Source organism: Gadus morhua, unplaced genomic scaffold (genome assembly GCF_902167405.1).
Source record: "Gadus morhua unplaced genomic scaffold, gadMor3.0, whole genome shotgun sequence".
Lineage (NCBI taxonomy): Eukaryota > Metazoa > Chordata > Actinopteri > Gadiformes > Gadidae > Gadus > Gadus morhua.
Genome location: NW_021963987.1, coordinates 4,083 through 14,832, shown reverse-complemented (window position 1 = coordinate 14,832; position 10,750 = coordinate 4,083).

Genomic DNA, 10,750 nt, shown 5'->3' with positions numbered 1-10,750 from the left:
GTTTTTTTTAAGCTAAAAAAATGAAGAGGGACTGTTAAATACTATGTATGATACTATGATTGAAGAAAAATCTTTCCTGAAATGTCTTTGTAAAAGTATTATTGAATTCTTAATTTGTAATTTCTCTTGAAAATGACCATGCTCGAATAAAGTAGCCAAATTACCAGAGTACCAAATCCCAAACGTTTCATGTTTTTGATGCACCATGTTGATCAGGATTGCCACATTTAAAAAGTTTGGTTGTGTCTCTTAAAACCAAGCGTCATATCTTCCATAAATATTTCAAATATTGTATAATTATATAGTTATAATCATTTCCTGTTCCTCATGTAAATCCGCCATCTACAATATCGCGTAGAATAAGTATTTTCCACAACTAAATGATGATGCAAAGATGAATTGTGACGTATTCTTTCAACACATAGGAATCACAATAAAATTTTGCTTAACATTTTAAAGTCTGGATATTTTTACGGCGGCTACATTTAGTGTGCCTCCATTTAAAAAAAATGCTAACTGAATTATCATGCTACTGCAGAAATGTAAGTTAAAATTGACTTAGTCACTTGACACCTCTGACAAACATTTCTCTCTTGCTGGATAACTCTGTTACCAGACTCTAGTCATTGTACACTCTGGAAAGGACAATATAACATAAGAACGCATTGAAACAGGTGGATATCTGGAGTTCAAATCCCCTGTCATTACTTCACAGAGACAGGTGGATCCATCCGAATCCCCCCCTCTCGCTCCCATAGTCAAGTAGAAGCTTATCTCCATTAAGGTCGTCATACTGCGTTACACAGATTAGATGCAACATCAAAGGCCCAGATGAAAGGGAGAAAGGTTGAGCTATGCCAAATATCTGAAGGCAACTTGCATATTCACCCTAATTTTCCCCCCGATCGATCGGTGAGTCTATCAAGATCACTCCTGCACCGTCCGAGCAGATAAAAGGGGGAGGTCTTAAATGATTAGCAGATGAATGTGCTGTGAACTGCCCAGACAATTAGGCATGGCTGGGCGTGCACCCGGACGGCCAGACAGACCGACGGACTGGGAAATTGCAATGAAACCAGCCAAACGCTCCCCTATGGAGAGGCTGTTTGCATCACTGGGGTTCACCCAGAGAGGAGGATTATAACAAGAATCTGCAGAATCGACTTTTTTCTCTCCTGTTTTTTTGTGTTAAGGCCAATGACTCGAGTAATACAGTCAGATTGGACGTTATATAGCTCAACTTTTCAGCTGCCTTTTTTTCTCCCTGGACAAATTATGAATACCTTAATATTAATTAACGTGCAAATCACTTAATTTTATATATTTATATAAAGGAATATGGTCATCATACACATCTTATTATCTTATACATTGCAAACTAGCTGCATCAACAACAGCAGGTACAGGCAATAATCAAAATGTTTTCCTTATATTAGACATTATTTTACTAGTATTTCTTCTATTCGATAATTGCCGACGCCTATTACAGATTCATATCACCGAGAGAGATTACTCACACCTAGACCTTTGATTGAAAAAAAAAAAGGGAGGCCAAAACCCACACCTAATGAACGCAGGCGTCCGCACGCACTCGTAGTAATTCACCCTGGTGTCATTCCACCATGTGCTTCAGCCAGATTGGCGTTTGTATCTTGGACGGATGAGCTATGATGATTCACTGTTAGTCCACGTAGACCAAAGCTCAGTGCAGAATTTAGCCGGGGGGCATCTCGTCTCCCCTCCCAGATACACTCACTAGTGAAACCCAGCGCTGCCTGCATTAAAACACGCTGTCGTCTTTATTTTTTTCTCCCCTCTATCTCTACTCACTGATCTCTATTTCTGTACACACTGTTTAAAAAGCGGTGTACAGGAAAGACATGTTTACACAGAGTGGAGAGGTAGTTTGCTTCATCAAACGCCACGTGCCGGTGACCTCTGCCCTGATTAGCGTTGAACGCTCGACCGATGCCTTGACAATCTCTATACCGCCAGCCTACAGGGACAGAGGTGTTGTGTAAAATAATTGCAGTGTTAACATATCCTGTGTTCAATGGAGAAATATTACAAGAAAAACGGTTCTTTGGAGTTCAGTGCAGTGGTCCAGCATTGACATCATCAATGTATTCTTTTCTCTTCCTATACCCTTATATTCCAAATATTTCAGATTAAAATAAAAAATAATCACATTTAAAAGAAATGCATACAGAAATGTAGCGAATCTTGCGGTAAAAGCAGTTTGCGTTGAGGTTCTCTTTCTCCTTATTCGTTCATTTTTACATAAAAAACTGAGCAGAAAGAATGTAACCTTCAGAGGCAGTTGGCTGATGGTTTGGGCGAAGGGGGGAGAAGCCAGAGGGGAGAGAGAAAGAGAGAAAGAGAGAGAGAGAGAGAGAGAGAGAGAGAGAGAGAGAGAGAGAGAGAGAGAGAGAGAGAGAGAGAACGAGAGAACGAGAGAACGAGAGAGAGAGATTTGACCTCATTAAGTCATTTACATATCCAGCAGTTCTCCTCTCAGGGCACATGAAGGACACGTCGGGGCCAGGGAGAGACGAGAGACACCCTGAAAGGAAATAGATCTGTGTTGTCCGTCCGCGGGTCGCTCTGTGAATCCAGAATCTGGTTTTTCATCCCTTTTAACGTACTCTGAAGAATTATTATAATGTTATCAGAAATGGATTCAGTCGGTTTCTTTCCCTTTCTTCCCGGTCTGGGCCCTGACGTGTGGGCTGAGAAGCTGTATGCAGGCAGAGCGTTGACCACAACTTGATGTACGATGGAAATGAGGGACTGATACAAACTGACGGATGTTTATAGTGTGTGTGTGTGTGTGTGTGTGTGTGTGTGTGTGTGTGTGTGTGTGTGTGTGTGTGTGTGTGTTTGTTCCTCACTTTTTTCATAAACAGTGGGGCTGTGTTCTTCTTACAGTTATTATTTTGCAAATTGTTTACAGTTTGAAGCAGCAGCAAAAAAAAGAAAGAGTTGGCAAGGAAAGCATGCCTTCCTTGACCTAGCTTTGGCAAATACAGCATGTGTTTGAGTGTACGTGTGTGTGTGTGTACATGTGTGTATGTGTGTGCATGTGTCTGTATTTGTGTGTGCTTGCTTGTGTGTCTGTGTGCGTGCCCGTGCATGTGTGCTTGTTTGTGCATGCGTGTGCGTGTGTGTGTATGCATGTGTCCATGCGTGTGTATGTGTGTGTTATGTGTGTGTGTGTGTGTGTGTGTGTGTGTGTGTGTGTGTGTGTGTGTGTGTGTGTGTGTGTGTGTGTGTGTGTGTGTGTGTGTGTGTGTGTGTGTGAGTGAGCGAGAGTTCAATGACATGCAGGGAGAAGTGACCATCAGGGAGTAGCCAATCAGAATCGTCAGAAGAGTGGCCAGCTGTGCGTTCTGGCCAGGGTAACGAGGAGCCCGGAGCAGGTGGCGCTCCGCTCTGCCAGCGGTGCTGGAGGAGGAGAAGAAGGAAGATGAAGAAGATGGCGATGATGAGGAGGATGATGATGAAAGGGGCTCCGGCCAGCCTAATGGTGGGATGCAACCGCATCATCTGTCAAGCCTTAACCACCGTCATCCTCCCCCTCTCTCACCTTCACTTCCTCCTCTTCCTCGTCACCATCATCCTCTTCCTCCTCCTCCACCACCTCCTCCTCCTCTTCATTGTTCAGCTCCGCTTCGTCCACTACTCCCTTTCGTAGTTATCCTCCTCTTTGTCATTCACCTCCTCTTCGTCATTCCATTCCCTTTTGTAGTCATCCTCCTCTTCGTCAGGCTCCCCAATCTCCTGCTTCCTCCTCTTTATCATCAGCGTCATCGACCTCCTCCTCATCATCCTCCTCCTCGTGATAATCCTCCTCCTCTCCCTCTTTAACTTCCTCATCCTCACCGCCTTCCTCCATCTCATGCTCATCTATCGCCTCCCGAACATCTCCCCTCACCATCATCATGGTCGTCTTCATCATTCTCAGTCTCCTCTTCCTCATCATCTTCCTCCTCACCTCATTTTCTTCCTCTTCCTTCTTTTTGACCCCTTCTCCTCTAGCCTGACTCCGCCCGCCTAAGTACTTCCGCTCAATTTGGATTTCCCTTCAGTACTAGGTCTGGGTCTGCGGTATGTTAGTTGGTTTTCTCCTTCCAAATATTCTGCGTCCAATCAGCGAACAGAGGGAGTGGCTGAGAACAATGACGTTAAAATCGGACATCTTCACGCACGGTGTTTGGTTTGTTTACAGCCTGCGCGCAACGTGATTTCAGGCCAAAGTTAGCGATTGGTTATGGCACATTCAGAGTGGCACTGAGCAGATCCAATATCTTTAAACTTCAACAGACACCTGCCTTCAAGTGAGTTAACGTTTGTCAATTGAGTAGGTCCAGACTCTCTATGCAAATTAAATTAAGTACGAGAGTCTGGTAGGACCAGGCTCCTCTATTTCTCTCCACGAATCCATCTCATGGTGATTGGCCATAAAGGGCCGTATTCCTTGACGACTTGAAACTGCAGAATATGACTTACTGAAGGACTACATAGACCACAATACACAATTACAATGAGGGAATTTAGCAGATTTTTCTCCAAAGCAACTTATATCGCTTAATACACACATTGACACACCGACGGCAGAGTCAACCGTGCAAGGCGAAAGCCAGCTCGTCAGGAGCAGTTAGGATTAAGTGTCTTGCCCTCAGGGACACATCGACACTCAGCTAGGAGGAGCTGGGGATCGAACTAGCAACCTTTCAGTTACAAGATAACTCCTCTACCTCCTGAGCTAAGCCGACCCCAGTGTCCTCAAATATTCTTTATCTGCACAATCTGTGTCGAGATTTTTTTTCCTCCTAGTGAAATTACACATTTGGCTTGGTTCAGATTTACCAAAACTGAATCACCCACGAACAACTGAGCAAAAATGTATCTATGGTGAGCTCCTGTTTTAATGGCAGACGACAACAATTACAAACAAGTAGCAACACCCTCTCCGATCTCACAACAACTAAAAGCACAGTTCCTCATTGTAAGTAGCAAAGAGGTGAATCAAGTGAATGAAGATTGTTTTTTAGGCCTATGGACATTTGGTGTATGCCAATGGACATTGTCGGCCTATGATTTCATACAGGACTATGATTTTAAAACAGTAATAACTCCAGCAATACCTTGAGTCGTGTCCCACAGCGGTCCTACTCCTCTGAGTGCATCCACAGCTCCACATCCCACCGCACTGGTGGACAGGAAGCGTTAAAATGTGTTTAATAGATAATGTGCAAAAGATGGTTGTCCATCAGTCGGCTGTAATTACGCCGAAGATGAACATCGATGTCATTGGCTCTCCTAAACGGATTGCCATCCCTTTTCATTCCTGTTTAATTATCACTCATTTCTGAGCCCCAGTACTGTACTTTCGGGATTTTATTCTATTGTTTTTTTCAACATTTAAAAAGGAAAACCGTCGTGGTCGGATATTTTACAAAATAAAAGCGTGCAACTTTGTAAGCGAGTTTCCGATACCACTGCGGTGTGCTGCGTTTGGGGCATCGGTCAGGGATTTGATTTCATCATTGGTCCGAGTTTGAAGAAAGTACATTACTTCAGAGTCTGTACTTTCTGGATTTTATTCTATTGTTTTTTTTTACATTTAACAAAAGGAAACCGTTGTGTTCCGACATTTTCCATATAAAAGCGTGCAACTTTGTGAGCATTTTTCTGATATTGCAGCGTTCGGGGTATCAGTCAGGGATTTGCGTTCATCATTGCTGCGAGTTTGGGAAAACTACACCAACGTTTGAGCTTTTCTGTGCTTTCTTTTCATGCAAACAGAGTGGATGTTGCAGACCCAGTTGTTTCACAGCATACATAGACAACAGCGCTCTCTATGTTTGATAATAACTGCATGTGGTGGTTCCCCAAAAACAGCACTTGCATTCTCCAAAAGCAAACGATGAAGACGGGAGTCCCTGTCTGGGTTATCTGGCGGTTTTTGTTTGGTGTTAGGTCATGTTCAATATCATACTTTATTATATCTAACTACTGCATATGAGCTTGTTTGTGCATTGGCATTGATGACAATGCCAGGGACAGCATAGGAAAGTCTGCTAGTTATGCTTTCACTTTTCCTACTCATTCTCTCTCTTGCTCTCTCTCTCTCTCTCTCTCTCTCTCTCTCTCTCTCTCTCTCTCTCTCTCTCTCTCTCTCTCTCTCTCTCTCTCTCTCTCTATCCTATTTATCTCTCTTGCTCTTGCTTTCTCTCTTGCTCTCTATCCTGTCCTCTCTCTCTGTCTCTCTCTGACTCTAAGAGGGGTAAGTGATTATATGTTTCGGCGATGCATATGAGAACCCTTTGATACCCACCAAAACACATTGAGACGCGCGTAGCGGCAGCAGTTTTATTTCTTTGTTCTTTTTTCATTTTTTTTCAGCGGGAAAGGAGGGGGAGAGTGTGTGTGTGTGTGGGGGGGGTGATGGCTGATTAGGAGGGCACACGGCCTCCCTCTCTCTGGCTAGCCGCAGTCGTGGGGGGGGGTTGGGGGGGGAACACCGCTCATTACGCAGGCTTCTCTAGAAATAGGCTAATTCGCAGCGCCGCGCGGGGCCACGTGGCGCCCGTAGGTGTAATCATATCATTCTAAATCACCGGTCAGCCCCGCGGCCGGTCCCGCTGCGGGCCTGCCACCGGTCAGCGGGCGGCGGCGGGCGACTGCGGACCCGAACTGATTAAAAACGCTGCGGAGCCGGAAGAGAGCTGAGTGAGACCCCGACGACGAGGGCGAAGACAACAGCGGCTACGGCGGCCATGACGACCGCACAAATTCGTCCTTAGACTCCACGGCGTTGGACCAGAGAGTGACCGCCGTTTCCCCGTCAAGGTGCACACAAGGGAAGCCCGGGGTGTGAACGGGGAACGGAGGGGGGGTTATCCGGATCGGCCCCCGAGGGCCCGAACCGTTTTGATGTATTTGAACGGCCTAGCCCTTTTCTTTCCTTTTTTTTTTTTGTTGTAAATTAGCCCTGGCGGTGTCAGGGCATGCATGTTTCATAAGAGGGGCAGGGAGCAGGGGAGGGGGGGGGGGGTTGGGGGGATGAAGCCGACCGAGTGCTCCCATCACTAATACGTGACTGTCCCCGTTGATTAGATTAGAGGACGACCAACCCCCCCCCCCCCCCCTCTTCCATGCTTCTTCTTCTCTTCTTCTTCCTTTTTTTTTGTACAAGAAAATATCTGTTCTAATTATGCGTGTGTGGGGGTCTACTTTACCACACAACGGAGACAAAAGGGTCATTTAATTTAAGGAGAAATAATCTCTGCCTTTCCTTTTACTTCCTTTGAATCCTTTTTTTATATCGTCTATCTTGCGTCCAACGCCAAAATACTCAGGAAAGCAGATTGTGATTTTGTATTCCGCGTCTCTGTCCTGAGAGTGGCGATACTGTATACTGGCCCGGTTGTGATTAGGAATGGTGTACGAGCTCGGAGGCATTAAAGGCCTGAGACTTTTTTTTTTCTCTGCTTTACTCACTGGAAATAGATAATTAGTCCATTGAAGATGGAAAACCTTTATGATGCAACCTTCCATTGGAAAGCAAAGGAATATGTGGTGTTACGTATATATAATTTCTTTAACAAAAAACATTCCCTTTTTTTCCCTTACCCTGCAGGGATTAAGCCTAATGACAGAAGTTAATTATATTAAGACTCATTTTCAAAAACAGTTCATGAACCGCAAATTATACTTAAAATCACTCCGTAATGCTCTTAACGGTAATTAAATTGCTTAATGTCTTAAAGAAAATTAATATGTGGACAAGAGTAATAGGTTGTGGAACTTTTAAGGAATGTTGGTTAACTGCATGTTTTCCGGAATGTGTGTGATTTATGTTGAATTACTGATGCATCTTATCGTATTTTTTTTAAAATCCAGCATAAGTTTATTTCCGGTTTAGTTATTGATTATTTAATAGGTATCCTGCCAAATTGTACCACCTGAAAAAACAAAAAAGCCAATAGTATGTGTATTCTTGAAACTATTATACAGACAGTTTGGAGTTAATATTTATCATTCTAGATACAGTTTAATCAAAATCAAGAAACAACGAAGATGTCGAGGCACCAACATCCCAGTTTCTGCTATAACAGGGAGGTTTAGAATCAATTTATATAATAGGTGTAGAAATACAAGAAACATACTCCACTGTTTACTGTAACACAGAAGACACAGCACAGTTTTCAACGCATCTTCCTGCAAACTAACCCTCCACTAAACCTCAAATAAGTTGTCGTCCCCCCTTCCCCGACATTCAACTCTGCATTTTTTAAGCATTCATGAGGGATGTGGGGGAAAGGGGAGAAGCACGTGCATTTGTCTGAATGTAATTAGGTGTATTTGTTCCATGAGTTTTATTTAATGATTGCCTTATTTCTGCGGCAGAGGCCAGGACTTTTGAAGCGTAATGATTCTCCACCCAACCAACTTAAAGGTGGGTGAGGGAGGCAGCCAAAAAAAAGACGAAAATCTTTGTCAGTCTCCGGCTTTGAACATGTACAAAAATTTGGTTTGCATGGCTTTTCAGAGATCAAAGAGTCCTACAAAATTATTATTCAGTCATAACTGGTATTTTCAAGCGCTAAAATGCCATTGTTAAAGCACATAGTTGTTTTTTTCACGCTGAATGGAGAGGTTTTCCAAAGCGGTTCCTCTTGTGCCTTTCGTGGCGCGCTGCACATATTAAATGTAGCTGCCGCTCCGCGCCGTCCAACTGTACGGGTGTAGAGGTGTGTTGTGTGTGAATGTCTGTGTCTCTCTCTCTCTCTCTCTCTCTCTCTCTCTCTCTCTCTCTCTCTCTCTCTCTCTCTCTCTCTCTCTCTCTTACACACACACGCACACGCACACACACACACACACACACACACACACACACACACACACACACACACACACAGGCACACGTCCACACACTCACACACAAAGAAGGAAGATGAACACGAAGCGGACACACACTCATACGCACACACACACAAACAAACACATTCTCCCACAAGAAAAGCATAAAGACTACACATTTATGTGTCTACATGTGCGCGTGCTTGTGTTTATCAGCATGCACGTCCACACACACACACGCACACACACACACACACGTCTACACTCACAGAGCATGCTCCGTCTCTGACGTGGAGCCAGACCCCCCTTGGTGTTTCTCACTTGTAATCATGTCCAAATCTGCACAGGGAGGCAGGGGCCGGGGAGCGCAGTGTCAGCTCGTGTGGGCGTTGACTTCTTTCTCTCATTTTCCTTTTTCTCCTATTCCCTTCTTCTGTTTCTTCTTCTTCTTCTTCTTCTTCTTCTTCTTCTTCTTCTTCTTCTTCTTCTTCTTCTGCGTCCACTTGCTCAAGGATCCCTCTTCTAATTGCTCCGTCTCCTCCGTTGCCCGGGATCCCAAATAACCCCTGAAAAGTTGGTCTGTGTACGAGTCGAGGAAAGGAAACACACCGACTGGCGAGAACTTACAGGCATCGCTTCATTTGGCAAGTGGAACTCAACCTCCCCCCCCCCCCAAAGAAAGTGTAAAGGACGGTATACAACACACTCGGTACACACAATACAGAATACAAATGTAGGTTTTAGGAATCAGTGCACCGCATGCACTTGGATCAGTAACTCATGGTAAATATATAGGGAATAGAGAGACATAAAAGAATAGACAATACACTTAATGTCGGTTTGGATTGTGTACACACGCCCTGCACTGGCAAGTGAGTCAGTGTGCATTCTGTCAGCCTACAGTACTGATGGGGGTGCCAAGTGTGTGTGTGTGTGTGTGTGTGTGTGTGTGTGTGTGTGTGTGTGTGTGTGTGTTGTGTAGATATGTGTATGCAAGCATAGTGTATCTATGTGTGAGTGTAGATCTGCGTGTTCATACACGGTTCTGTGTGTCTATGTGTGTGTGTGTATGTGTGTGTTTGTGTGTGTGTGTGTTTGTGTCTGTGTGAGTGAGTGTATGCGCACGTGGGCATGTGTGTGTGAATTTCTGTAGGTGGCAGGTGCATGTTGGCAGTCTACTATGCTATAAGCAGGGACCAGCAGGGTTGCTAGGAGTGAGATTGTGGCGTGCCTGTGTGTCTGTGTGTGTGTGTGTGTGTGTGTGTGTGTGTGTGTGTGTGTGTGTGTGTGTGTGTGTGTGTGTGTGTGTGTGTGTGTGTGTGTGTGTGTGTGTGTGTGACTGGTAATCCTTCACAACCGCCCGTGGGCAGATCATGGACGCAGGCGGCGGCGTCTGCACAAACTTCGGAATTGGGAGGGGTCACACGTGTGTGGGGGGATGTGGATGTCCCAATACCACCTTTTCACTTCCGTCACGATACCATAGGCTAGCTGCCGATACCGATATCTATCCGATACTAGCCCTACTATAACAAATAATAATAATAAAAAATATATACATGGAACCACTTTGCTCATGATTGCCATTAAGGCACCTTAAAACATCTCAATTAAAGAGCACCTATCATGCTTCTTCGACTTTTATGCCCTATAAACATTGTTATAATGATTTATAGTCATGTTTAACCATACTAAAGTGTCAAATAATGACGAACATGCATTTAGACGTGTTCCCTGCTGACCGTCTGGGGTGGCTGTGCAGAGCGCTGAACACATTTCCGGGATTTATCTACGTAGAACAATCCGGATTTTCCATGCATGGTAATGCTACAACATGCTCTTCCGGAAGGTAATCATTAACAACGGAGTGGGGTTGAGGAGG